The sequence below is a fragment of the Pleurodeles waltl genome, chromosome 6, assembly GCF_031143425.1.
Source record: "Pleurodeles waltl isolate 20211129_DDA chromosome 6, aPleWal1.hap1.20221129, whole genome shotgun sequence".
NCBI classification, from domain to species: domain Eukaryota; kingdom Metazoa; phylum Chordata; class Amphibia; order Caudata; family Salamandridae; genus Pleurodeles; species Pleurodeles waltl.
Window position 1 is genome coordinate 1131626107 of NC_090445.1, and position 24727 is coordinate 1131650833.

A 24727-nucleotide genomic window follows, 5' to 3' on the forward strand; every position below is an offset into this window, starting at 1 on the left:
GTTGATGAATGCTGGCTGTCGTGATAAAATGGTGGTGGCCCTTAAGGACTATTTGGATTTGAATTGAGGTATGACTAACTTAAGGGGCACGGAATGGGAAGCCATGAAGGCGGTGTTAAGGGGAATGTGCATCAGCACTTCATGTGTGGTGCACAAACAAATGGAACAGGAACTTACAGACTGGAAGAGTGCACTTAAGGTATTACAACACCAGACACCGATAACTCAAGAGGTTGAGCAAGAGCAATTTTGGCTGTTTAAGAAGGCCAGTAGTTGCTGGGACACGGTGGATATGGTCACCTTTAGATCATATAGACATCCACTCCATAGGGAGGGAGACAAGTCTGGTAAATTTCTGGCATGGCTTCTCAAGCGGGAGGTTGAATCTCCTCCCATCCTGCGTATAAAGAACGTGGAGGGGGTACAGTTCACCAATCGCAGAGATATCTTTCGGGTATTAGTGGAGCATTTGCAGGTTGTGTCCAGGGCTGGACCTCCCATCCTGGATGGTAGCTTAGGAGAATTTGTGAAGCGGATGAGACTCCCACAGCTGGCGCCGGACTATATGGAAAGTCTAGAGGCTGAGATAACAGTTGAGGAAGTGGGTGCGAATCTGGAGGCGTTGTCGAAATCTAAGTCACCTGGTGGGGATGGTTTGCCGATCGAGCTGTACCAAATGTTTTCTATACTGCTGAGAGTGAAGTTGTTGGCGGTGTTTGAGGAAGTGCGAGACCAGGGTATTCTTCCTGAGATCGTGCGTAAGGGCGTCATCTGTCTAATGCTTAAGGCATTGGGGGATTCTGATGACCCTTCTTCATATCGCCCGCTCACTATGCTCAATACCGATGTCAAGATTCTGTGTAAGATCTTGACTACTCGACTGCGTGGAGTGATCTGGGGTTTGGTGCACGAGGATCAATGTGGATTTATTCTTGGCCGTAGTATGACTTACAACTTACGCCATTTGGCACACGTTTTACATGAAACTTAGGGGGCAGTTGATGATTTGGTTTTAGTATCGCTGGATCTAGAGAAGGCTTTTGATACTATGGAGTGGGACTACCTACTGGCATCCTGCAGGGAATGGGATTTGGCCCTTATTTTTGTACTTGGGTTCATTTGCTGTACACTGCTCCCACTGTGCATGTTCAGGTGAGCGGAGAGCCGTCAGACTCCCGGGTGATTGGTAGGAGGACCAGACAGGGATGCCCACTGTTACCGCTCCTCTTTGCTTTAGCGGTGGAGCCACTAGCGGTCTGGCTACATGAGAAATTGGAACCCTGAGGTGTGCAGGTGGGACAGATTACTCATATTGTCTCCCTATATGCTGACAATGCAGTGATATACCTTTGAGAGCCACGCATTTCGGTCCCCTTGTTGTTACAGTTGTTGGAAGAATTTGGGGCTGTATCTAGTCTACGGTTGAATAGGAAAAGATCGCTCCTATTTCCTCTAGGATCACTATATGATGCTCTGCCAGAAGACTTGCCGGGTGTGGGGCTCGGGTGGGAACTCAAAAGTTTTATATATTTGGGCATATGGGTCACACATACGACGACGGCACGTGTGACACATAATGTGGAACGGGTGGTGAAGGGTTTGAAGCGTTATGTCTCATTCTGGAATAGGCTGCTCCTTTTCATGATGGGGAGGGGTTGGCTGTGGCCAAGATGGTGTTCTTGCCGCGGTGTCTTTATCTTGTCCAGAATTCTTTGTTTCCATTGGTAGCTCGGCTTTTCAATCGCCTAGACAGCTTATTGATTTCCTTAGTTTGGGCTGGCCGTCGTAGCAGGGTGGCGTTGTCCACGTTACAAAGGGACATGGAAGATGGTGGTTGGCACTCCCTAATATTAGACTCTATTACTATGCAGCTCATTTACAACATGCTGCTAAGTGGATGGGACAGACAGACAATTGGGAGAAGTGACTATTCGCTGGCATGTCGGGAGGTGAGGCAGTGGTGCATGCATTAATGACGGACGGGCGGGCGGTCGGAGACTCCTGTCTTTTATTTGGATAAGACTACAGCAGGGGTCTGGAAGCAGGCAGTTAAGAAAATACTTTGACGGCCCCCTTTAATAGGGAACTAAAGATTTGGAGTCTAGACTCTTTTTGAGATATGGATACTTTAATGTCAATGCAAGCTTGGAGAATGTGTGGCTGCTTGGTGGCGGGTGACTTATACCCTAATGGGGAGTTTATCTCCTTTCAGGAGGCGCGAGATACATTCAGATTGAACGCTGGACAGTTCTTGCAGTATGCCAAGATCGAGAGTGTGGCTCGAGAGGTGTGGTCAGGATTCCCGGTGGCCCCCCCAGCATCAAGGGTGTTGCACCGGTTAATTAAATTGGGTAGAGGATTCCCATTTGGATACCCTGTTTTATAGAGCGCTGTGTGGGGATAGTGCACGGGTGGAGTGTGCTGCATGTAGGGCTTGGGATTGAGAACTGGAAGACCCGCTAGAAGATGCGGACTGGAATATGGCATTGCCTCTAGTGCGCAGGGGCTCTTGCATCCACAGATTTAAGTTGTTGCACTTTAATTTTGTTCATTGAGTATACATTACAGAAGTCCCCTGGGCATGGCCATTGGGCAGGGGGGCATGACTCCTGTCTTTCCTAAGAAGGAGTCATTTCAATGGGAGTTGTGTGTCAAAAAATGGCGCAAGTCCAGTTAGAGCCATGATTTTTTACTCTAACCTGACTTACACCATTTTTTGACGCACAACCCCCATTCTTCCCTACGCCTCCGTTGCCCGGTTAGAGTCTTTTTTTTTTACTCTAACCAGGCTGCAGCGCCGGCTAATGTCAAACCATAAATAAGGCGCCCACCTGGCGTGTTGGAATGGCATTAGCCGGCGGTACATCGCTGGTTTGCATCAAAAAGTATAAATATGGGCCTAGGTGTCCTCGATGTGGGGAGGCAGGTGCTTCCTTTCTCCACTTATCCTGGTCCTGCAGGGAGGTGCAGCAATTTTGGTGGGTGGTGGCTCGTAAAATAGATAGGGTCACCGGTCTGGGGCTGGAATCGACGCCATTGATTTGCCTCCTGGGTATATTACGGAGACCACAGGGTAGGCGCACCCCTTACGGATTTGCACAGCTTGCGCTGGTTTTGGCTAAGCGCAGGGTGGCTAAAGGCTGGATGAGTACACAAAGTCCATCTTTTTCTAGCTGGACTCATGATGCTTTACAATGGGGTGTTGCCAAAGAGCAAAACATGAAACTGACACGTAGGGAGGACGGGGCTCTGACTGACGTAACGGCTTGGAGTACATTATTAGAACGCTTCACAGGGGTTCAGGAGTCCAGCTCTGATTGGAGCACTGATGGTGACTGTTATGCTATACATACAGGTGACAACCAACTGTGGTAGTATGGTAAAGCTGATAAACAGGGTATATGAATGACTTGGTTACATGTGAGCTCCTTGGGAAAGGGAGGTGGGGTAGCTATTGATAGCTGTTGTTGATCTGATTGGATATGTTCTATGTTTCTGTCTGTATGTGTCATCATCCTCCGCTCAGGAGAGCAATGGACATTGTGGTATCTCACATTAAATTGCACTGCTTGTTTCTGTCTTTGTCTTTAAGTTGTTCTATTATAAACTCAATAAAATAAAAATAGAGTTATAAAAATATATTTTTATAAAACACAGTACTATTTTATATATATATATATATATATATATATATATATATCACAAACACTTTTCTACATGTTTATTATAGCACCGCCCTGGCTGACTGCAACCCACACCCGCTGTCAACCAATCGGGATCACTGATCCCAGCCGAGACAGCGGTACCTTGTTCAGTTCAGTCAAGATGCAGGTCTGGTGGTGATTTTTGCACTCTGTTGGATAGAGAAGTTTTTTTTTCATCTTACTTTTAAAATAATAGTTATGTTAGCTTTACGTGTGTTTATTAGTTTTTTTTTAACATTTAGGAGATTTGAATTTTTCAACATATAATTATATTTACTCACTTTTTCAGTCTTTTTGTTGAGCTTGCTGCTTGGGAAGTTGATGGTTTTCGTGAGCAGGACAGCATTCTTGTTGTTAATCTTGAAATGGGAGCTAAAGTTTGAGTATTTTAAATTAAGTGTTGACAATTATATTAGGTAAAATTTTAGTAAATGGATTTATTTTACTAACTTTTCAATGTAAATGGGCGATGTTGTGCAGGTTAGCTCTTCGAATTGTAATGTAGAATTAAGAAAAGAGTTGAATATGTCTAGTAGCACTTATGCTGCAAGTTGTAGGTGTTTTTTTCTGCTCCCTTTATAGTGTTTATTTAATTGTTTTAAGAGTTATATTGGTTACTTTGTTTCATGTTTAATTTCATTTGTTACGAGTGGCCTGATTCACAAAGGTAAACTTACACTTTTGTGTAAGTTTTCAATTTTTTGGTATTCATAACAAATGTTACCAGCAGTATCTTTATGCATGCAGAGTTTTCACACTCATGGCTGATACTCCACAAATAAAAAAGATAGGACAATCGTAAACATACTACTACTAAATGTGTTCAAGAATAGCCAAAAATCATAAACATAAACAAAATGTAAGTTAACTTTTGTGAATCAGGCCCTTTTTGGGTAGTTTGAATTTTTTTGGCAGTTTGTTCATTATTTGGTGGGTTCTAATTAAGGATTATGTTGAACTATAACTATTTCTATATATTAAGATTTTTGATTTTAGTTGTACTTCATTTATTTATCAATAATTTGTTTCCTTATTTAAAATCCTTGCATATTTATTTCAGTTAGTTAGTAAGCGAGTTTTTAAATATAATTTATAATAATTTATTTTAGTTTAGTTGGTTAGTATAGTATTTGAAAATGTTCCGTTTGTATTCAGTTAAATTATGGACTTTTAGTGATATTTATCAGTTTAAAATAACTGGTTTACTTCTTTACATTTATTTACATTTATTTAAGCAATATTTTTGTAGTCAATATTTTGTTTGTGATTTTTTTCATTTTGTATATATTTAATATTTTAACAATATTTTGTTTTTCTATACTTTTGTAATTAATATTATGTTATTTTAGATAGTTTTAATGGTGATATTTATGTTAGCAGTAATTTTTTATTTCTTGTTTGTGTATAGGGTATCAATATTTTGGTAAACTATATTTTTTGGAAATGTGGTAATTCGATATTTTTAGTGGTCAACATTCTGTCACAGAACCGTTGACAGACATTATTTCTATTCTGTATTGATTTTATTTATATTAAAATCGATATTTTTTAAACAACTTTGACCCTGTAAAATTCTCAGATAATAAAGTAACTCGGATATTGGATGGAGAAAATTATGATTAATCAATTGTTGTCTAGAGTCCTATTCCAGACAACAGTCCATGAGCAGATGGGAAATGAGTGGTGGACAAAGATAATCGTCTAGAGATGCTCACATTAGGACATCACATTGTAAGTCTTTCGGTGGTATGTTCATTGGCATTGTTCTCAACTGTGCCAGATGAAGGAGCAGCCTGAATGTGAACTGGTGCATGCTGCCAGCTCAGGTGTTTCAGGGACAGAATTGGTAGCAGATTATACTCGACCATAAAACAGGGACTTCTAAATCATTCTATTATCCATCTGCAGTGTATATGCACCCATCACATCTCTATTCATGCTGATGATATTAGTGACCGCACCCTGAGCTTCAATCCACACAGCAGATTCTGTCCTACTCCTTTCCAAACCATTCTGTAAATTTGACCTAGGAGCCTAAGTGTAGGGTGTCCTAGCTGCACAGATGTTTTGGATGTGGTTGTCACAGGAGCCAGGACTGAGGTGGACATTGCTGTTGGAAGGGGAGGGGCACAGCGATTGTGGATGCAGCAATGTTGTAGGGAGGGCAATACTCTGCAGTACTCTGCTGGATGGTCTTTGTCTTGTGTCCTCAATAGAGTTCTGGGGTGCAAAACTGATGGGACATGCTGGTCATCAAGGTCTTCCTCATCAGCAGGATTCCCTGGGAATATGCATCCTTAGGCAGTGTGGATTACGCAGTCAAGGCAGATGACTGTCATCTTGGTGTGTCACCTTGGAAAAAATATAAATATAGAAATATGACTTTTTGACTTTTTGAGCATTGGCCATTGCCTGTAATGTCAGACATCTTATCACTAATGTTTCTCGCCCCACTGATGGAACACAGGGGCCTAATCTTAATTTTAAGAAATATACCACAGAATATTGTAATGTTGATACAGAGTGAAGCCTTGTTACTGAATCACCACCCTTTCAATATCCCTTTATTCTTTATAGAAGGGCACAAATTCAGGTCTTAAACCCACCTCACTTGTGGTGGTGGTTGGACCCACCACACTTGAGGTGGTGGTGGGACCACCGCCGGCACCCCAAATTTAGGCTGCCTGACAGCCTGGCAGAGCCGGCAGTCTTAATCCACCAGGCAGCGCTGCCCTGGGGATTACAACACCTGTGTCCAAAGGCTGGCAGAGACGGGGTGCCGGGGACCCCATATGGGCGCCTGCACTGCCGATGCAATTGGCTTGGGCAGTGCAGTGGCCCCCATGGGCCTAATTTACAGGCAGTGAAAAGCTTGCCGGTGCTATTGCAGCTCGATTATGAGCTGGTGTCAATGTTGTAGTGAGTTTCCCGCTGAGCCAGTGGGCAGAAATGCTGTTTTCATAACTCAAAATAGGGCCAGTGGTCAGAAGACCGGAGTGGCAGTCTTCCGACCCAAAGAGTTTGGCGGATGGCCTCCGCTGCCCGCCAAACTGATAATAAGGCCTTCACTGTGATATAGTGTTGGGGATATTATCTAAGTCAATAGTTGTTCTGAGTTACATATTCATTTAAAGTATGATAGATACCCTTGATATGTTACTACCCTTCCAACAACTTTGGATTGGTCATTGACAACAGACCATAAGCAGACTTTACAGCTGACAAATATGATGAGATTTTTCCTGATCGTGGTTTGATAAATCTATCATTTGTCATTTTATGATTTATTTCTATTATATTGATATGATAGGAGAGAAATCTGGTTGCACGGCTTCAGGGGCCTATTCTGCTCCTTATATTTGATGACATCAGTGTGCATGTTATGCTGCTACATGTGCGGCCAACTACTCCTCGGTTATCTTCCATAAATGAGTTTATGGAGTCAATTGAATAGTCACACTAAATGACAAAGTGCTTCATTACAAGTCTGGCAGTCCCTAGACTGCCAGTCCGTGGATGGCGGTCGGCCTGCGGTGATCCGAGCTCCACATCACAACCCTGGTGGTCAGACCACCAGTTTTGCCAGGATCAGAGATCCCAGCGGTCTGGAGGGAGCAACGGTCCTCATCCCCCAGGGCAGCACTGCAAGCAGCGCTGCCCTAGTGATTATGACCCCTTTCTCAGCCAGTCTTTTCATGGTGGTACTACCACCATGGAAAGGCTGGTGGAGATCAGGTGCAGGGGGCCCGGAGGGGGGCCCTGCTTTGCCCAAGCAATTGGGATGGGCAGTGCAAGGGCCCCCCTGGCCAGCATCATCGCAATACAAGCACTGGTTTAGGAGATAACGGCGGGAGAGCTAAGTGTCAGGAAAGATAAGGAAGTCATTAGTTGGCCCTCACATGCTGACATGAGTAGGATGGAAACTAATACTTGCAATCTTCTAGGTGATTTTGAATTAGTGGCAGATACATGAGTTGAAAGAGACAAAATTCCAAAGTATATTAAAAATAAATTGGTGTATTTCGGTGTGGAAGCAGGAAAACATGCTCATCGAGTATTTGAAAATCTTCAGGAGTGGACTAGAAGTATTAAAATGGGTTTGACACAACAGACAATGTGCGAATTATAAAAGATAGGGTTGTCCATGACAGAATTCTTGAATCAAATTCCAAAAATACTCTCATAGAAATAATAGTGATCATTATTAAAAGGGACTATATAGCACAGTTTGTAGGAGAATGAATAGATCCGCCCTGTATGCCTGTGAAAATTAAAAAAGAATGAAAAGAACAAAAATGTTAGTGTAAATGATTCTGAACTTGATGTAGTTGTTGAAAAAGATTTCCAAGCAGAGAAGTGAAAGGAGAAACATATGTGCATGCACCCTGTTCGAGAAGTGATCTCTATACATTTACTGAGAAATGTCCAAAGCCAGGAAAGGAGCACGAGGAGAGATATACAGAGGTAGGAAAATTATTGCAACAGATTTGGATGCTTTATTTTCGAATGTTGTGCCTTGAAATGTATCGACTGACTCTAAAACAATATTACGGTGCCCATTAAAGAACTGCAGAAACACGTCCCTCAAAATAATCCTTCACCAGTTGTTAGGAGACATATAATCAAGTTAGTGAGCATTTCGTTTTCCAGAAGTAAGTGACCTGGCCAAAGACTATGAGAGTGATGCTAGATGCAGGTAAATCGATGCATGCCTGCTATGAGAGATTATTGCAGATTTACAGACAATATAGTGAAGTTGAAAGTCCCACCAAAGAGGGTTCTTCTGAATTATTTTTGGATTTTTTATTGGGATTGCATCATGTGATTAGTTTACATATACAACAACAAGAGCTGTGTTAGCACAGGAAATCTTTGGATGAAATTTTGGCATATCAAGTATTAAAATGATTGACCTGTGGTTGAGGTGTTTTTTCACATGTCTGTTTTCGGTGTAATGGTGGTCCTTGTGGCAGAGGAAGAGGCTTTGTGAGCAACACAGCAGAATAGTGTACAAATGAGAAACGGCCCATTCCACATCAGGGGAAATACTGGCCACTGGAAATAAGATTGTATATTTAATCCAAACATATTTCAAAGTGAGTCCCAAATGGTTCCCCAGATGCAGCAAAATAAAAATCAGATGTCACAAAATAGGATGGTATAGTCAACTTCTCCAGCTCTGACAGCTTGTGTGCAGAACAGACACAACACAAGTCAGTTTGAAGAGAATATGCCTTCCGCTCCATTTATGTCACATAGTAACATGCAGGTTTTTCAACAGAGTTACAGATTTCAGGAAACACCTATAGTGATTAATTATGATTTTTCAAAATGTGCAAGTACATTGGGAGTTCCTACAGGATTGAGTTCAGCACAAACTGACTGAGAGGAGAAGAGAAGTGCATGCTTGGTGCAGTCATAAAGGTAGACCTATTTAGCCACTTTGTGAAAAGAGTAGTGAATGGCCATCTAGTATTGTGTTTAGTCAATGTAAGTGCTATCCACTGAGGTTCCTACTCCTTTCAGGAAAAGAAGTCCAAGTAGTAGGTATTTGAAATAAACAGTAAACAAATCAGCCATCGTTTCTTGGCCCAGTGAAACTTTGTCTGATTATGAAAAATCATCAAGTCATAATCAGTGAAATGAGTCAAATTAATTTGCTAGGAAAGTACTTGCTATGCAAAATGAATTGTGTAATTTACTGTACAACTGAATTTGTTGTGAATCAGAAAAAAGGAAGAAGACTCTGATTTTAAAACAAAATCACAAGAGTCAGGAGATAATGGGGGTCATTCCTACCCTGGCGGTCTATGACCGCCAGGGTAGGTGACGGAGGAAGAACTGCCAACAGGCTGGCGGTGCTTCCGGGGGCATTCTGACCGCGGCGGTAAAGCTGCGGTCAGAAAAGGGAAGCCGGCGGTTTCCCGCTGCCCCAGGGAATCCTCCACGGCGGCGCTGCAAGCAGAGCCGCCATGGGGATTCCGACCCCCTTCCCGCCAGCCTGGTTCTGGCGGTTTTCACCGCCAGAACCTGGCTGGCGGGAACGGGTGTCGTGGGGCCCCTGGGGGCCCCTGCAGTGCCCATGCCACTGGCATGGGCACTGCAGGGGGCCCCTAACAGGGCCCCACATAGATTTTCATTGTCTGCGTGGCAGACACTGAAAATCGCGACGGGTGCAACTGCACCCGTCGCACCCCTTCGACTCCGCCGGCTCCATTCGGAGCCGGCATCCTCGTGGAAGGGGGTTTCCCGCTGGGCAGACGGCCTTCTGGCGGTCGCCCGCCAGCCCAGCGGGAAACTCAGAATGACCGCCGCGGTCTTTTGACCGCAGTATGGTCTTCTGGCGGTTCCCGCTTGGCGGGCGGCGGTCTGACCGCCAATATGTTCTTAGTTTTTACAGATGAAGAATTTCCTCCTAGTTTAAGACATTCTTTGAATAACAAATTTGGGTTTTTTTAAGAAAAGAGATTGAATTGATCTAAAGTGCTGAACCAGTGCAGACCACTGTGAAACGAAATGCAGTGTATACCCAAACTCCTTTGTATACTCTTACTCATGAAGAAGAGGACGGAATTGCACCTGATAGCGATAACATTATTTTGAGATGTGCTACGGAGCCCATGGAACTCTCTGATCATAGGATAAAGCAGCCTAGCAGAAATAAATGGAAGATATTAAAGATTAAAGGACCTGCACAAAATGAGTGCATAGTGATTCCTTGTTGTCTTGAGTACTGAACCCTACAGAAATATTGTTACAAATTCTCACAGAAATTTAGTGGTTTACAGTGATTTATTTGTGTCAAGCGTTTTCTCAATTGCTCATCCTGATGCCAATCAGTATCTCTATGCATTTAGATTCTGGAATATAGTCGTAGTTTTGTGAATGATCAATAGGGCTATACAGAAAGTACTTCAACATTCTCCCAAATCCTGAAGAAGGATCTGGAAAGTTTAAATCTACTATGTGACTCAGAGTTAGTTTGGTACATAGGTGACAGTTGCTCATAGCCTAAATAGGAGAGTGTTGGAAACTTGACAAAATTGCCTTGCTTAACAACTTGGATGAAACTTTTCATAAAGTGTCACCTGCTAAATTATTGCACAGTCAGGAAGAAGTGACTTTTTTGAAACACCGAATAAGGGAGTGAAGAAAGCGTCCAAAGAAAGCATTTCTGCAATTCTGAAAATGAATTCACCATCAACACAAAGAGAATTGAGGATGTTTCTAGGAATGGTTGGCCAGTGTTGTCAGTGGATTCTAATCTTTCCCCTGATTGCAAAACCTTTACAGAGTCTATCTCAAAGTGATGTGAGGTACTCAGGGGGTCATTCTGACCCTGGCGGTCATTGACCGCCAGGGCCAACGACCACGGAAGCACCGCCAACAGGCTGGCGGTGCTTCCAGGCCAATTCTGACCGCTGCGGTAAAGCCGCGGTCAGAAAAGGGAAACCGGCAGTTTCCCGCTGGTTTTCCCCTGGCCAAATGAATCCTCCATGGCGGCGCTATTCCGACCCCCTTCCCGCCAGCCTGTTTCTGGCGGTTTTCACCGCCAGAACCAGGCTGGCGGGAACGGGTGTCGTGGGGCCCCTGGGGGCCCCTGCACTGCCCATGCCACTGGCTTGGGCAGTGCAGGGGCCCCCTAACAGGGCCCCATAATGATTTTCAGTGTCTGCTTAGCAGACACTGAAAATCGCGACGGGTGCCACTGCACCCGTCGCACCCCAGCAACTCCACCGGCTCCATTCGGAGCCGGCTTCATCGTTGCTGGGTCTTTCCCGCTGGGCGGGCGGGCGGCCTTTTGGCGGTCGCCCGCCCGCCCAGCGGGAACGTCAGAATGACCGCCGCGGTCATTTGACCGGGGTGCGGTCTTCTGGCGGGGGAACTTTGGCGGGCGGCCTCCGCCGCCCGCCGAAGTTGGAATGACCCCCTCAGTGCCTTGAGTCAATGAATCATTACAAGTCTTCCTGGAGCTCAAACCCAGCTTGGGTGGTGCCCCCACATCTAGGAATGCCAAATTACAGGTAGGATGTCAGTCCTCATGGAGCAGCAAGGGGAACAAAAAGGGCCCATTGCAATTTTTTTTGCTACACTGGATACAGCGGCCAACATACTCCCAGACATTGAATAGCGTATAAAGAGTGTTGCACCAACTTCTCTGACAATAGTGCAGAGTGCAATGATTGTGATGAGACACGCACCTATTGTGCTAGTTCCTCATTCCTTTGAGATATTGCTGGCATGTACCCATACTAAGGGGTGTATTTATCATACTTTCATGCAGCGCAATGCAGCAAACCACCTTGCTGTGCTGCGTGAAAGGGAAAGGGCAGGAATGCCCTGAATTTAACATCATAAGGCGCATTCCTGTCATTTCATTGTATTGGTGCTCTTTCGGCAGCCTAGCACAAATGCACACACACTTGCACCATGGTCCAAGCATGCCCTATTTCAGTATGGGCTGCAGAAGGCAGCACACATAGAAAGAGAAAAAAAGGAGAAATAAATATATTTTGCCTAACCTGGAAAGGCATAGCATTCTGATGGATTCCCAGGTCTACCAGTATTGGTAAATCTGGAAATGCATTGGAATCCATGTGCGGATGCATGGGAACACCCACATCTGCCTCTCAGAACAGAATAATGCAAGGCAGCAATTTGCGCTGCCTTACGTTTCTCCATATTTATAAAGCCGTTCAGGACCCTGCAAGGTGGCCTTGCGAGGTTTGATAAATCTGACTTTATTGTTGCGTCGAGCCTGAGTATCTTATAGTGACGCACAAGAAAACATTTCAATTAAACTATCCAAAAACTTGAATTTTTCAATATTTATGCCACAACCAGCGGAGGAAGCCAACAATGAAATGGATAAACATGACCATGATTGTATTCATGTGACAGAATTATGCATCAAGCCAAAACTAGATATTCAGGATGTACCACTCTGATTGGCAGATTAGATTTTTTGTGTGGAAGTTCTTGTCTGAGAGACCATTATGGGTTTCTTGGCCAGCATGTACAGTCTGCACAATAACATATATTGTGAAAGCATCGTAATTGGGTAATGTAAGATCAGTACATGCAGCAGAAATAACAGCAATTACAAGAGCATGCTGCATAGCCAATGGATTGATGTAGGAGGCTGGACTGGCTTGTAGTGGGTGCCAAGGGGTACTTACACCTTGCACCAGGCGCAGGTATCCCTTATTAGTGTAGAGGGGTGTCTAGCAGTTTAGGCTGATAGAAAAGGTAGCTTAGCAGAGCAGCTTAGGCTGGGCTAGGAGACGAGTGAAGCTCCTACAGTACCACTAGTGTCATATGCACAATATCATAAGAAAACGCAATACACAAATATACTAAAAATAAAGGTACTTTATTTTTATGAGAATATGCCAAAGTATCTCAGTGAGTACCCTCAGTATGAGGATAGCAAATATACACAAGATGTATGAACACAATACCAAAATATGCAGTAATAGCAATAGAAAACAGTGCAAACAATGTATAGTCACAATAGAATGCAATGGGGGCACATGGGGATAGGGGCAACACAAACCATATTCTCTAGAAGTGGAATGCGAACCACGAATGGACCCCAAACCTATGTGACCTTGTAGAGGGTCGCTGGGACTGTAAGAAAACAGTGAGGGTTAGAAAAATAGCCCACCCCAAGACCCTGAAAAGTGGGTGCAAAGTGCACCTAAGTTCCCCAAAGAGCACAGAAGTCGTGATAGGGGAATTCTGCAAGGAAGACCAACACCAGCAATGCAACAACAATGGATTTCCTGACGAGAGTACCTGTGGAACAAGGGGACCAAGTCCAAGAGTCATGATCAAGTTGGGAGTCGGCAGATGCCCAGGAAATGCCAGCTGTGGGTGCAAAGAAGCTGCCACTGGACGGAAGAAGCTGTGGATTCTGCAAGAACGACAATGGCTAGAAACTTCCCCTTTGGAGGATGGATGTCCCACGTCGTGAAGAGTTGTGCAGGGGTATTTCCGTGCAGAAAGACTGCAAATAAGCCTTGCTAGCTGCAAGGGTCGCGGTTAGGGTTTTTGGATGCTGCTGTGGCCCAGGAGGGACCAGGATGTCGCCAATTGTGTGAGGAGACAGAGGGGGCATCCAGAAAGACAAGGAGCCCACTCAGAAGCAAGCAGCACCGCAGAAGTGCCAGAACAGGCACTACGAAGAGGAGTGAACCGGAGCTCACCCGAAGTCACAAAAGAGGGTCCCACGACGCCGGAGGACAACTCAGGAGGTCGTGCCCTGCAGGATAGAGGGCCGGGGACGCAGGCTTGGCTGTGCACAAAGGAAATCCTGGAAGAGTGCACAGGAGCCGGAGTAGCTGCAAAACACGCGGTTCCCAGCAATGCAGTCTAGAGTGGGGAGGCAAGAACTTACCTCCACCAATCTTGGACTGAAGAGTCACTGGACTGTGGGAGTCACTTGGACAGAGTTGCTGAGTTCAAGGGACCTCACTCGTCGTGCTGAGAGGAGACACAGAGGACCGGTGATGCAGTTCTTTGGTGCCTGCGGTTGCAGGGGGAAGATTCCGTCGACCCACAGGAGATTTCTTCGGAGCTTCTAGTGCAGAGAGGAGGCAGACTACCCCAACAGCATGCACCACCAGGAAAACAGTCGAGAAGGTGGCAGGATCAGCATTACAAGGTCGCAGTAGTCGTCTTTGCTACTTTGTTGCAGTTTTGCAGGCTTCCAGCACGGTCAGCAGTCGATTCCTCGGCAGAAGGTGAAGAGAGAGATGCAGAGGAACTCTGATGAGCTCTTGCATTCGTTATCTAAAGAATTCCCCAAAGCAGAGACCCTAAATAGCCAGAAAAGGAGGTTTGGCTACTTAGGAGAGAGGATAGGCTAGCAACACCTGAAGGAGCCTATCAGAAGGAGCCTCTGACGTCACCTGCTGGCACTGGCCACTCAGAGCAGTCCAGTGTGCCAGCAGCACCTCTGTTTCCAAGATGGCAGAGGTCTGGAGCACACTGGAGGAGCTCTGGGCACCTCCCAGGGGAGGTGCAGGTCAGGGGAGTGGTCACTCCCCTTTCCTTTGTCCAGTTTCAAGCCAGAGCAGGGCTGGGGGATCCCTGAACCGGTGTAGACTGGCTTATGCAGAGATGGGCACCATCTGTGCCCATCAAAGCATTTCCAGAGGCTGGGGGAGGCTACTCCTCCCCAGCCCTGACACCTTTTTCCAAAGGGAGAGGGTGTAACACCCTCTCTCTGAGGAAGTCCTTTGTTCTGCCTTCCTGGGCCAAGCCTGGCTGGACCCCAGGAGGGCAGAAACCTGTCTGAGGGGTTGGCAGCAACAGCAGCTGCAGTGAAATCCCAGGAAAGGTAGTTTGGCAGTACCCGGGTCTGAGCTAGAGACTCGGGGGATCATGGAATTGTCTCCCCAATGCCAGAATGGCATTGGGGTGACAATTCCATGATCCTAGACATGTTACATGGCCATGTTCGGAGTTACCATTGTGACGCTATACATATGTTGTGACATATGTATAGTGCACGCGTGTAATGGTGTCCCCGCACTCACAAAGTCCGGGGAATTTGCCCTGAACAATGTGGGAGCACCTTGGCTAGTGCCAGGGTGCCCACACACTAAGTAACTTAGCACCCAACCTTTACCAGGTAAAGGTTAGACATATAGGTGACTTATAAGTTACTTAAGTGCAGTGGTAAATGGCTGTGAAATAACGTGGACGTTATTTCACTCAGGCTGCAAGGGCAGGCCTGTGTAAGAATTGTCAGAGCTCCCTATGGGTGGCAAAAGAAATGCTGCAGCCCATAGGGATCTCCTGGAACCCCAATACCCTGGGTACCTCAGTACCATATACTAGGGAATTATAAGGGTGTTCCAGTATGCCAATATTAATTGCTGAAATTGGTCACTAGCCTGTTAGTGACAATTTGGAAAGAAATGAGAGAGCATAACCACTGAGGTTCTGAATAGCAGAGCCTCAGTGAGACAGTTAGTCATAACACAGGTATAGCAGAGCCTCAGTGAGACAGTTAGTCATAACACAGGTATACAGGCACACTTATGAGCACTGGGGCCCTGGCTGGCAGGGTCCCAGTGACACATACAACTAAAACAACATATATACAGTGAAATATGGGGGTAACATGCCAGGCAAGATGGTACTTTCCTACAATTGATTATTACAATCTCTGCAGATTGCCAATATGGTTTTGGAGTGGTAAATGGTTATTGCCACTTATAGCCTCCAAGGGGGTTACTTGATACCCTCTGGCACCCAATTAAATAACGGGCCACGAATACTGGATTTCTTTACAAGCTCAGTAGTTCCCAGAGAAGGTTATTGTTGTTAAAAGTACTGCATGCAAGAGTGGTGGTGACACAGTTTCTGCAGGTGGTTAAACCTGTTACAGAAATTCCAATGTGGATATGACCCAGAAGAATCAAAAGTTGTAGAAAGGGCCAATGGTACCCTGAAAGCAAAGTTAGCAACAGTATGTGCATCAGCAACATTGAAATGGGCAGATGCTCTTCCCTTGAGGTTATTGAGTATGAGGAGCACACCCAGCAAGACTACAGGGTTATCTTCTCAAGAGATCCTGATGGGCCAAGCCATGGGAATTTCAAGTATTAATTCAGCTGCACTTATGAATATTATGATGATCTGGTTCTGGATTACTGCAAGAGTTTGGCGGATTTGGTTTTCTTTATCTCTGACCAGGTAAATTTGGCGACTCCCTCGGCAAGTGAAGCACCATGCGATGATCGAGAGCCTGAAGAACGGGTCTAGTTGAAGAAACATGTTTGCAAATCTTGCCTAGAACCTCAATGGGACAAGGAAATCTTTGTGATGAATACTGCTGTGAAGTCACATGAAGAAAATTAAGACTGCAGATACCGAAGTTGTGATACAACCACTAATTCATAAGTCAAGCCTGAGTTCACTACTTGGGTCCAGAGGATAGAGAACTACAAGAGCAAAGAGAACAAGCAGTACAAAAATGACAACAAAAACTACAGATACAACAACATAAAGAACAACAAGGAAATGAACAAAAGAAATCAAACCTCAACATTTTGAACTCTGAAAAAGCAAAGAACAGTTCATGGTATTCGAGTTGCAAGTGGTGCAAATCACGAATCAGATGATGATAAGAATTGGACAAATCTGTCTGGAGATAAAAGCTTTGTTTGAGCTGATTGGTCTGAAGGCGTGAGAGAAGGAAAAACAACAATACCAGATGTAACTGATGAAGATTCAGTAGTGTCTAAGATCAGAAGATCAACAAGGGCAAGAGTGGAAAACAAGAAGTACAAAGCACCTGGATTGCCATACCGGATGAAGATTATGCAGATGAAAGAAACATGGACCTAAGAAAAGATTAATTTCTGTTGGCATAATCTCCATGAAATAATCATGAATTATGAATTATGACGATTTACTTTGGATACTTCCTGATAGAGTAATGAAACCACATTTTTTAACTAATGTTTATATATATTTATGTTAAAATATAAATGTATTTACTTTATTTAATAATATTCAATATGGTGTTTTATGGTAACTGCCTTCTTCCATTATTTTAAATGGAGTGAATTACAGTACCTCTGAGCAGCATGTGTGACACTAGACTTACTCATAGACTGAGCTGGAGTACAGTTGCTACTGTTTTGGGGACCTTTTTGGCTGTAGTAACTTTAGAAGTGTAGTTTGTAATTACCAACAGGCTTACTCTTTTATAGGTGAGGGTTTGTATTTGCATGTTCTTGACTAAATCCCTCCTTAAAACTCCCTAAGCCCTACCCATTTAGAAATATATATTCACCATTCTCCACCCACTTTTCCTGGTCCTTCCCACATTTACTATCAAAACATAGGCCTACATGTGTAGTAATCTCCACCAAGTGTTTTCTGCTTGGCAAAGATAGGAGTGGCAGAGACCTCTGTATGTAGGTTTGCAAACTTCATTTTGTACTACTTTAGTAGTACTACTGTAGTACTACTAAGTGAATTTCAAAATAATGGGCTATATTTGCAAGATATGACGCATAGCTGCCTTGCGATAGTGATGCGTCAAAAATACTTACAATGTGCAGAAATCCATTGCAACGCCATAGTTGTACCATATTTACGACTCGTGACACCATGGCACAATGACCCCAGACACGTCAGAAATTCTAACGCAATTGTGAGAACTTTACCGTAACAAATCAGCTCCAAAAGTGGCGCATCATTGAAGATGGCTTCAGAACTGATGCAACTTCAGCGATGTGTCAGAATTTAGAGGTGCTGTGTCTGTTTTAATTGACTCAAGTAGCCTAATGTGTCAGGACCAATATGAAAAAGTGTAAAATGTTTTAATAGTACCTTGTACAATTTCACATTGGTCCAGGGTGTAGTGTAAGCTGTATGGGTATGTGTCATATAACAGTGGGCATAGTCTATGTATGTGTATGTAGAGACTTGAGTATGTGTGACATGGTGAGTGACAGTGTTATGTGAGTAAATACAAGTATATGGTGTAATAAAATGTGGAAATACATGTATAACCTACCTTATGTGTGTACTAACCTGTTGACCTTTGGAGTATGCAGACCTGGATTCGGGGACCACTTCCTCCATGAAGAAGTGACAATCCTGGCCTGTCCCTTGCAAACAATACACAACATCAAATAGCCTTACTGCTGAGGATGATAAAATCATAGGTGCCATGGTCCCAGGTTGGTCAAGAAGTCCTACAACATGATTGTCTCGTGTGCAGACCTATTACAGCTAGTAGTGAGGTAGAAAATAGACATCTTCCAGGATGTGAAGTGACCTTAAAATGATCAGAATCAATTTTAAAAGTCACTGCATCGGACCCTATGCCTGGGTTTCGAAAGCATCGGAATTCTGACGCATTGCAGGCTTTGTGAGATGCATCTGACTGATGCGTCAAACAAGGAAAATCTTGTAAATATCACTGCATCAGTTTTAAAGTGACTTTTTGGGATAGAACAGCCATTCAGCATGCATTAATATCAGAGTGACACAGCCAGATCCCATGCATTTTTTTTTTTATGCAGGCCCAGAAAAAATGACGCATTGCAGGCTTTGTGAAATGCAACTGACAGATGTGTCAAATAAGGAAAATCTTGTGAATATCACTGCATCAGTGAATTTTTCGAACAGAACACCCACTGTGCATGCATAAATATTACACAGTCCAATCCTGCGCAGGCCTTTGTTTTGATGCAGGCCCTGAAAAAATGGCACATTTGGCCAAATGCGTCACATTGTAAATATTGAGCTAACAGAGCACCGCCGCTACATAAAAAAAGTGACACGAGGGTGGCACAAGCTCCTTGCAAATATCACCCACAGTTTGTGACTAGGGCCCAAGATTTTAAACTGTGGTGCTCGAGCTCACCTAGCACCTGCTTGAAGAGCCTTCCTCTTTCTCCTCATAGTGACACACAGTTTTAGCAATCAAGTAAGATGAAAGAGCATTTACCTGCATGCTCTGCTATTTAAAGGGACAGTTTTAGTTCAGTGTACATTAATTTAAGCTGTGAGGATTCATAATAACTAGCACAATTCTCACGTAATACTTCTGGCGAAAAAACTCTAATGGCTGCTGTCCACTACCCTTCACCTTTCGTAGGAAAGGCTATAATATGCACTATCAGTGCAGTCCCTTTGTGGTAATTTCTTTCATCAATATGCAGTCCATGTTGTGTTTCTAATACTTTGAAAAAATAAATATAGTAGACTACATAAACACTAGGAAATGGTTGTTTTTGAATAATCTTAATTTATTACTATATATGTGTAAAACCAGGTAACTACAGCTATCATTGAAACATATCCCTGTAGCCTTGAGTGATTTCTCAGCTCACCTTAAATAAACAGAGCCTCTGACTTCAGATATGGATGACCTTATTTTTCTTAAGCATGATTCATCTAAAGCAGCAAGTACATCTCTGAATGAAAGACAAAAAGGATCCACCATTGCCCATCAAACCAACCTCTTCTTCAGTAATGGAAATTTTGCTGGGGGGGGCGGGGTTACAAAAAAATGAATGACCACTGTAGTTCCAGAGAGATGCAAATTTCAGAGGTCGAAGAGAGTGAGTGATATACAAGATGTTACAGCAAAGGTTGGTGGATTAGAAGCAAATGTCATTTTACTTAAGAAGTAAATAGTGGGTATGGAAAACTGCAATCGCAGAAATATCTAAGCATTTACGGCTTACCAAACAAATGTGGAGAAAAGTGTCTTATATCTTTCTCAAATAGTTTGTACCTAAGGTCTTGGATCTGCCAGACACTAATAAGATCTTGGATCTGCGAGACACTTCTGCTTTTAATATTCGTCAAGCTCAATGTTTGGCTAAAAAAAAACTTGTCTTAATGACTTATCTATTAGACCAAGAAGATTTATTATGTAGCTTTTAGAATATATTGATATAATAAGAATCATCACAGCTGAAAAAAGCAAATCCTCCGATCTTGTTACAACCCGTTCTTTTCTCTGGAATTAGGTAGAGCAACTGCTACTAAATTGAACAAATCCCTTTATATAAGACTATCAGTGAAGGCTATGACTTTCCCAAAAAAAAGGTTCACTCATCCCTGCTTCCTCCTGGAAAGGGGGGAGAGGGTCCCAAAATGCAAAATCCCTGTGCATTTTCCATAGACTTCTTTAAGACAGGCTACAGTAAAAACTGCTGAACAAAATTACACCCAAATTGGCAGAGCCCACCCCGTAGCTGAACATATTAGTTATGAGGGGAGGGAAATGCAGCGCCCCTCCCTGAGCTGACCGTGCAGCCCACCGCTGGGGCTGAACACATTAAGTATGGGGAGGGGGGATGCACTTCCGCCCCTAAAAATAATGCCAGACCCCAGGGATCAGCTGTCTGTTGAAATTTGACCAGGGAGCGTGGTCTCAGGGGCCCCTTCTCACCCTGAAAATAACATCCGGTTAGGTGAATGGGGTCTACGGGCTCAAAATTCTGATGTCATCAGTGATGTCATCAAAGAAGACATCAGTGATGTCATAAATGATGTAATTTGTGAAATCATAAGCAGCACATGGTGGGGCACAAGTTATAGTTAGCGCTTCTAACTATAACTAGTGAATTTCTGTGGGTTTTTTTCTAGATCAAAATATTAATGTTGTCACTGACAGATCCACCTAGTTATAATGTTACTTTACCTTTTGGTTTTTCAGAAAAAAGAAAATATATATATATATATATATATATATACATATATATATATGTATATATGTGTGTGTGTGTGTGTGTGTGTATATATATATATACAGTTAATTTTACTTTTTTATGTAATTTTTGTTATCTGCTTTGTTTATTCATAACATGTTACCGCCATGTACTACGCTTCTAAATCCCTATGGTTGTACTGATTCATGATTCAAAAGATATCAACGAATGTGAAGGGTTTAGGACTGTCATTGGATAATTGTTTTAAAGATAATATAGACATTAACTAGATAGGAATGTTCTCAGACAATTGATTATTGTCTATGTCTGCAATCAGCTCATGAACCCATTCATATACCTTTACTCCTAAAGATTCACAAATTGCTTTTAGGAGGCTATCTCTCTAAGAAGTTTAGTTCATTCTAAGAGACTTCGCAATCCGACACAACTACCAGAGAAGTAGGCAAAAGTTCAAGTTATTCGTTCTGCTCATATTGGTGTGTGTACACACCCACTTTATACGAAGTATAACCTTCTTTTGACTCTATACGGGAGCGCCGCGGGAGGATTGGAACGCGGTTCTCCTTTACTTCGTATAAAGTGGGTATGTACACACACCAATATGAGCAGAACGTCAAATTTTTGGACGGCATAATATGGGAATTTTGATTCTGATGGGGACTCCAGGATAGCCTATTTAGCTTCTTTGGATCTGAAGTCCCTTCAACTAATATGGAAGACCTGATGAAGTCTTTGAGAATATATGTCTCATAGGACGAAACACGTGTTGGCTGTTGTTGCATTAATGGATACTGTTTTCCAAGGACGGTTGTTGTTGCCCTAATGGATATTGCATTCCAAGAATAAATTTAACTTTTGCCTACTATCCTGGTCCGACTTATACTCGATAATTTTGAACAAGACACCAAGACATGATACATATGGAGGATTGAACTTTTATTCATGAGTGCCCTGACATCTGTTTGTCGCTGTTTGGTTTCCTTTAGAAACATTGGAGGAGGGAGGAGGATCCTCCTGCCAGGAGCACCGTGCATCTATTAATGTATTAATTTTGATTTGGTGATTCACTGTGAGCGCTGATTCCTATGACTTTCTTCCTTTTCGTTCAATCTTGTTTCCCCACAACTATCAGAGAATACTTTGTTTATTCCCTTGCTTATAACTCACAGACTAGATGGTCTATATTTTCATAAAACGTCTTGAGTTCAATAAAATCACACATTTGCTGATTTCTTATTTTGGATCATGCAGCTGTCATTACAGATTCGGACTAAATTGTTCTACTAAAGCAATTAAGAGATGGAGTTGTAATAGTTTTTTATTAAAAGATCATTATTTGTTATTAGTCTATAAATCCTTCATTGATGTCTTTTATTTAACATATCTGCTAAAACGTCTTTTCAAATAGTATGAGACTCATTTAAGGCAGCAGCTAGGGCTGTATAATTAACTATACTGCCGAAAGGAAATATGAAGAGCTGTTGAGGGTAATTAAAAAGATTGAACTCATTGATTATATCACACAACTTCAAAATGGTGCTAGATAGTTTAATAAATGCTAAATTAATATTTAATAATATCTCTTTAGAAAATGCTTGGGGTGTACTCAGAACGAATGGCAAATACATTGGGTGCAAAAGGACAGCAATTAAACTTCCTGCTAATTAACTGAAGTTAAACGTGGAATGTAATAAAATTGAATCCCTAAATAATTCTAATGGGGTACTTGTCTTTCATATTCATTTGTTGACTATTACAAATCCCTTTATTTCCAGAATGGTGATCCTTTCTTAATGGAATATAGACAAATATTTATCTTCCATTCATATTAACACCTCCTCTGATATTGTTCTTTGTTTTAGGTTGGAACTAAACATTTCTATAAACAAAGGGCCATATTTATGACCCGGTTTGCGTCACTCTTCCACCACGCAACGTGGTGCAAGAGCAACACAAACATTAAGGCCCATATTTATACTTTTTTAGCGCCGCATTTGTGCCGCTTTTTGATGCAAAAGCGACGCACACTTACAAATACAATTGTAATTTGCAAGTGTGCACTGCTTTTGCGTAAAAAAATGTCGCAAACGCAGCACTAAAAAAGTATAAATATGGGCCTATGTTTTTTAAGCCATGCAAGACAATTTGCGTGACTTTGAATAACTTCTAATATCTGGAGTAATGCAAAGCAGCTGAAATCAACGCATTACATTACTTTGCACCATGGAAGCATTCCATGCGACTCCCATGTTTTTTGATGCATTTCCAGATTTACCAAACTAGGCAAACCTATGAATGCACCAAGAGATATGCCTCGCCAGGAGAGGCATAACAAGAAGAAATATATTTATTTTCATGCATTTTTATCCTCTTTCTATGTGTGCTGTATTCTGCATGAATACATAGTAAGAGGGAAAAGAGGGAAAAGACTCTCAGGATTGTTTTGTGCAGGAAGGTCCCCCTTCCTGCACAAAGAGAATCCTGCCTACAACACAGGTACCCTTAAACCATGATGCAAGGGTGTCTGGGTTGGCGCTGGGCTTCCAAAACGGCTCCCGCTCAAGGGAAAATACCAGGAATGCATCATAATAGATAAATACATGCTTTTCTGTCTTTTTCCTTTGAATCCTTTGAGATCCGCCCCAAGTACAGACCTAAAGATACTACTTGTAAATGCTCTTTGTGAATTCTCAAAGTCGTAAACGTAGACGTTTGGTCCAAGTTTAGACCAAACATCTAAGTTTATCTTTGTGAATCGGGCCCTATGCGTCTACCATACCAGATGGTACCAAACGAGTCCTGGACCCTTGGGATGGGGCCTAGGATGCTTGCCAGCGCAGAACCGATGCATCACTGCTGCTGCATGGATTGGACCCCTGGCAAAAAACCTGCATCGCCCCCTGCAGTACTCTGAATCAACTCATCTCCCCTTTGGCACGGTGCACCCACAGGCCAGGTCCACACATCTCTCATCCACAGCAGCCTTGACGATGATGCTTGACTCCGCATCACAGCCTCACAGCACATCAGAACCAACGCATCACCCTAACTGCGCATCTCATCTCTGACACCAAACTTCACATCACAAGCCCAATCATCAGTAACTTGGACTTCAATGCAACAGGATTCATAATGCAGCCTCGCTGCATCCCGGAACTGACGCATCACTCTAGCTGTGTGTCACCCCTTCCAAGCAGATCCCCGCAATGCTCCCCAACCAGGATTTAAGGTACTCTGTTCAGCCGGTCTAACTGGGTCCCTGTAGCTGGCCCAGGCTTCATGCATCGGTGTCAATTTGTGACTTTGTCCTGGTCCAGCATGTCTAGATTTCCCTAGTAACGCTTTGTGCTTTTTGGTGCTATTTTTAACTAAAACTTTAAAATTCAACATCTCCAGTTCTTCTAATTGGATTTTTGTCATTTTGGTCTTGTTTTATTTATTAACAAACTATTCCCTTTATTCCCACAGTGTTGAGGGCTCCTTATGTTTTGTGTTTTACTGTGTTACTGTTTGAAGTGTTGCACAAATACTTTATACATTACCTCTAAGTTAAGACTGACTGTTCTGTGCCAAGCTAACATGTTGAGCACAGGTTAATGTGAGGTTTTCGTGTTTCTTATCCTGACAAGGTTTGTGGCTTCTGTTTAACTAGGGCTCACACCCCAGTCAACCACCAACTCAATTTCTTACAGGAATATATTATACTTACCCAAGCCAGTAAATCCATTTCCATAGGCTTGCGGTCATTTTGAATACAAATGATACAGATAGTCTCCTATTTTCTCCAATATGGCACAGTAAAAACAT